This window comes from Cucurbita pepo, chromosome 2, assembly GCF_057944985.1.
Source record: "Cucurbita pepo subsp. pepo isolate OVF chromosome 2, ASM5794498v1, whole genome shotgun sequence".
Lineage (NCBI taxonomy): Eukaryota > Viridiplantae > Streptophyta > Magnoliopsida > Cucurbitales > Cucurbitaceae > Cucurbita > Cucurbita pepo.
Window position 1 is genome coordinate 6140182 of NC_141799.1, and position 6036 is coordinate 6146217.

General features: G+C 31.3%; 1 long non-coding RNA gene across 1 annotated transcript; it reads left to right on the top strand.

The window, feature by feature from the left end:
* The first annotated feature begins 1501 nt into the window (after nt 1-1501).
* Nucleotides 1502-2749, top strand: LOC147793422 (uncharacterized). Its single transcript, XR_015420001.1, has 2 exons — nt 1502-1943; nt 2423-2749. It is a non-coding gene; the product is annotated as an uncharacterized LOC147793422 (long non-coding RNA).
* Nucleotides 2750-6036: the final 3287 nt, after the last annotated feature.

The following is a 6036-nucleotide window of genomic DNA, read 5'->3' on the forward strand; positions in this document are numbered from 1 at the left end:
GGGGTATTTTGGTAATTTGACACTTTCCGAATATTTTATTATTATTTTCTTCGAAAACTCTGTAATTTTTCTAAATATTTTTCATCCCTTGTTGGTCATTTTTCTTTTCTTCCGCACATATTGCATCACAATATATCATATCATAAACAATTCAATTTATCACATATCTCATACCATAACATATTTTATATCATATGACAACACACACACACACACATATATATATATATATATATATATATCCGTCATACACATATCGTATCATAATCATATCATAGCGTAAACACTTCTTGGTCATATTGTTCCCTTACTTATCATAGCCTTAACGTCTTATATCTATCACAGTCATGTCGTTACATGAACGTACCTTAGTCATATCATCACATGAACGTATCCTAACGCTATTGTTCTATCAATCTATCACAAACCTATCCCTTTCTACCCATATCCCTCACTACACATAACCTAACCATATTCTTTTATCAATCTCTCATATCCATAGCACTTCGGTATGTAACCTAACCTTAACGTTTCATGAACGTATCTTACTCCTATCGTCACATTTCGTCTTGTGCATCCTTATCGTATCCTATCTCAAACATATCATTGAACACATCGTACCGTAATTCACATATTATAACATATACATAACATATGATAAACATATCAATCCACAAACTACTCACACATATCAATATATATGACACGTGCCGAACAACGAGGCACGTGTCAACATCAAATATAACTATGCCGATAGTAAGACCACTTACTTGATTAGCTTAGGTTGATGTCCAGAAGTTATCATTAATGAAAGTTCGATTCTGTCCTTTGAAATCAAAGCCAACCTAGGTAAGCTCATGACATCAGTTTCCAGTTTGAACTCTATCAAATTATTTTTCTAATTTACATGGGTCCATTGTTAAAAGTTTTGAAATGTTATATATCTATAATTAATGTTTTTATTAAAAATCTTATTTTATATGGTTTTTCTGGTATAAAAAAGTTGATAGAGTTATTCAAGTGATTTTGTGCTTTCCTGTTCTCTATATTTGCTTTTTTTTTTTTTTTCTTCATCTCTATTTACTAGGTGGCCTTTTGCTTTTCTGGTTTTTCTCTTTATCTATATTTACTCCCTTTTAATTTTGTTCACAAATTTTCTTTGCCATTTTATTTTTAATCTATTTATTTGTCTACTGATATAAATTTATTGATCTAATATTATTAATCTAATGTTATTTACTAGAATTCATATAAATTATTGGCATTTAGTTTCTAACTCAACTAAACAATTGTCATGATTTAATGAGATTTAACCATGATTGGCTGTGATTTCTAAAAACAAATAGGACAAATAAAATTAAGATTTAATATATATCTTACTGATCATATCTATCTCCTAGTAAATCTTGTCTTGTGAATTGGGTAAAGCCATTCTCATTTTTTCCTCAAATTAAACCTGTCAATTATTGTTTGTCTGTTTTTTTGGCTGAGGTAGGCTGAGGAGAGATAATTGGAGAAAGAATGAGAGGTTACTAGAGAGAAAGGAGGAAGATTGTTTCTCTTTCTTTTAATAGCAAAAGGAGGAGACATAATCAATTGCAAAACGGCCCACTACTCCTCCGCAGGAAACAAAGGAAAAGAAAAAGGCAAGTTTGGTATGTTTTACATATCTTTATAACCATCATTTTCAAGCTTCAAAGGAACACAATTGTTTTCCATATCTTTTTTGAGAGCTACTTCGACTTCACGAATGGCTCGACACGAGGGGAGCAGCGGAGCGGTTTCGATGAGCACGGTAGCTGTTGCAATGGCGTTGCTGCTGCTGCTTGGCTTCGAACATGGTGATGCTGCTACAACTTTTGTTGTTGGCGACTCGAACGGATGGAACCTGGGCGTGGAAGGATGGCCTAATGGGAAGGTGTTTAGAGCCGGTGACATATTAAGTGAGTTTTCAACTCTTGTGTTGATAGTTGAATAGTAACTGATATTTTACTTGCGTAATCTTAATCTTATCTGTTAAGAATAATGCTCTGATACTATGTTAAGAATGAAAAACATAAGTGGGAATAATGCTCTGATACTATGTTAAGAATGAAAAACATAAGTGGGAATAATGCTCTGATACTATGTTAAGAATGAAAAACATAAGTGGGAATAATGCTTTGATACTATGTTAAGAATGAAAAACATAAGTGGGATCGAAAGTTGAAAATATTCTACTAACCAAATCATGGAGATAAGATAAATTATATCAAAACACAAGTCCCGTAGCAGACTCGTTTTAAAGCCTTGAGGGAAAACCCGAAAGGGAAAGTCCAAAGAGGATTTGGGTCGTTACATCTATATAAAATATATTCAAATAGTATTCGATCGAATTCGCAGTTAGATCGCAATGAATACATTTTTTTTTTTTTTTTTGTAGGATTCAACTATAACCCGACAGTTCACAACGTGGTGGCAGTGGACGAGGGGGGTTATAGAAGCTGCATAGCTTCTAGAGGCGCCAAAGTGTTCAATTCAGGCAAGGATGAAATCACTCTCTCAAGAGGAAACAGCTTCTTCATATGCACCACCCCAGGCCACTGCCAAGCTGGGATGAAAATTACTATCAATTCCCTCTAGTTCTTGACCACCCCGTATCGTTTACACATCGATCTCGATGTAAGTGTTCTAAGTAACGATGATTTGGAAACATTGTGGAAATAAAATAATTGATAATAATTAAGTAGTTATATGTATCTTATTATTATTTTTTCTCTTTGTTTATATCGAAAAATTAGGATAATAATGTTAATGCACTAAATTGTTTTATTTTTATAAATTAATATAAACAAAAAATTAATATAAATTAATAATGTTAATGCACTAAATTGTTTTATTTTTATAAATTAATATAAACAAAAAAATTAACATAAATTAAAACGGGTATGTTTCCTTAAATTTTTTCTATTTAACTTATATCGACATAATACCATATTTATTAAAACTATTATTTATAATAAAATAAGTTCAATTTATTTAATGTGTATCAGTATTTAGTTTTTAATGGTGAAAGTTGAAATTTAAAATAAAAATATTATTTAATGATTAAAATTAATTAATTTAATGCTTATAATTGATAATAATTTGTTCATTAATTAGTACGGTTTACCTTCACAAATATAGAAAGGAAGATAATTAATTATATATAAATAATTAATTAATTAAGAATCTTCATTTATATAAATATAAATATAAATAATGAATTGATTATATAAATAATTAATTAATTAAGAATCTTCATTTATATAAATATAAATATAAATAATTAATTATTTAAAGATTCGGTTTATATCGTCATGTTGTCATGCATCATCGTCATCATATAACATCATCATAAAACATCATATAATATCATATGGCATTATCATATAACTCAATTATGTCATCATACATCATACATTATACATCATTATCATATAATATAGTCACAACGTCATAAATATAAAGCATAAATGACACATATAAGGGCCACGAGGCACGTGTCTCATGCATCAAACAAGTCGTCCAACCATACTTGGTTGGCCTTAGCCGGTATTTCGCTAAATTCGAGTACGCTTGTCTTCCGTCCCTCGAAGTTGCGAGTACGTTTGTCTTCCGTCCCTCGAAGTTGCGAGTACCCTTGTCTTCCCTCCCTCGAAGTTGCTCCAAATATCACCGGGAGTCGTTTCCTATTAGGAGGTCCATCTCATTTCGTTAGTATTTAGCATTTCTAATCTATTTAACTTGAATTTGGGAAATAGAGCATACCTCAATTACTTTAATTTATTTTATTTTTGGAATATGACTAAAATTTTAAACGTTTATTTAAGAACATGAAAATGGTCGAATAATCATTAAAATGTTATGTTTTTTTAAAATCTTATTTAGAATTTAAATCCTTTCTTTCGAGGATAAAAGAAAGCTTTCAAATCTTATTTAGAACTTAAATACTTTCTTCCAAATAATAGATTTTATGGTAAAGAAAGCTAACCCAATTTTTAAAATTGAAAATTAAATAGTCATCCATTTATTTAAGAAGGTATAAAATAATAATTAAAAAAATAGCATAATTTAAAGGAAAGTCAAATTTATTCTATATTTAGAAAAAAAATTAATTAAACTTTTGACATTTTTAAAATACATGCTAAAAGTGATTGAAAATAAACCTTTTTTAGTACTTAAAGAAATGTATAGATTTTTAAATTATTTTCTTTTAATGAAATTTGATTATTATTATTATTATTATTTTATTAAATTAAATTGATTCAAAATCAGCTTGATGGTAGAAACGTCTCTGGAGCAGGGTAGAGACGGACAAATTTTTCCCATCTCCGTCCACCAACAGTAGCTGAGCCCGGTTTGTGAAGGGAGAGTACGTGTTTCGAGTTTAAGATGACTTTTATGGGTTGGCTTCAGAGTTTCATATTCTAAATTCTCACTCTGCAGGGTATGAAATTGATCGTGGTTGATTGGTATAGACTCGTTAGAGGACGATTTACACTTTCAGGAAGGATTCGTGACCCAAGAGGGACTATAGAAGGAGATTGAACTTGGAAATGTAAGGTACGATTTTGGGGTTTTGAGGAATTTTAGTAGATAATATCACCCTCAATTCTTGACCAAACTCGATGATTTGTTGCTCATTATGATTGAATTGAATAATACTGAAGGTTTGATGAAGAAACCAAAATCAGAAGTCTGCAATGTGAGAATTGATGATGGGAAAAGACACATCTACGTGAAGGTATGTCTAGATTACTATACTATATCTCTTTTTATGATACGTTTACGCAAGTGGTATTTATGCTGTTATATAGAGATGATGAGGGGTTCATCAATAAACTCCTAATCGTGAACTTGCTTTGATTGCAGAGGGTCTGAAAATATTATTTTCCCACAATTCCGGTGAAGATGACATCAAACCAATGCTTTAATTTCATATTCAAAATTAATTTCCACCGATCTCAGTTGACTTACAATCATATTGAATTCATTTATATGATTAGCAATAGATTCACCGTCACATATTTGTAAATTGAACAATCTCCGCATAAAATACACCTTGTTCATAGTCGACGTTTTTTGGTACATACTCAACAGTACCTTCAACAGATCTGATGATGTCTTCTCCTTGATGATGTTGAACGCCGCATTTTTTGATAGCGTCAACCAGATCAATCCTGAGGCCTGCCGATCCTTGAGCTTCTACTGCTCCGTGTTCATTGTATCCGAATTCACCTCCTACAGGGGTTTGTGAAGATCTTTCTCGTACATATAATCTTCAATCTGCATCGTCCAAAAATCGAAATCGGATCCATCAAACTTCTCAATTCCAACATTTGAGCTTTCGATCTTCACTGATCATGATGAATCTCGCCTAAATTTGATACCAGTGCATAGGATCACACAATAACACAACACACGATCTAGATGATCACAAAGAACAGGAAAGAGAAAATGAGAGGAGGAAAATTGAATAAAGATTTATATTGATGACTTTAAGTATGGACGGTAAGAGACAATATAGAGAAGGCAGAAAGTACATTTTAAAAGCACTACTAAGATTGTATATATATGGTTCAGTTTACTATAACTTTACCATATATAATCATCTATAACCTTTTATTATATATTGTTTCACTATATATGACCATTTACATTATATGACATTTACCACATATAGCTGTATTACGTAGAACCGTAGAACGAGCTATAAATAAGCAGCATGCTCCATAACCCAACACTTGCGTTATGGGGCCAACTACGGAGATGTCACCTAAACTCTACTAGAGAATATGAGAATAATGTCTATATAATAGTATGATGACAATTATGGGTTGAAAAGATGTCAAGGTTGCATTTTTAGAGCCTCTAAGGTGATTTAAAAGTATCAATGAGGTGTTACGATCATGGTCAAAGTGTTATAGAAATTTTATGGAGATAGACTACAATACGAGACTTTCAGGATATGTCTTAAATTTAAGAATGATTTGGGCGAAGGATCGCCATGATTAC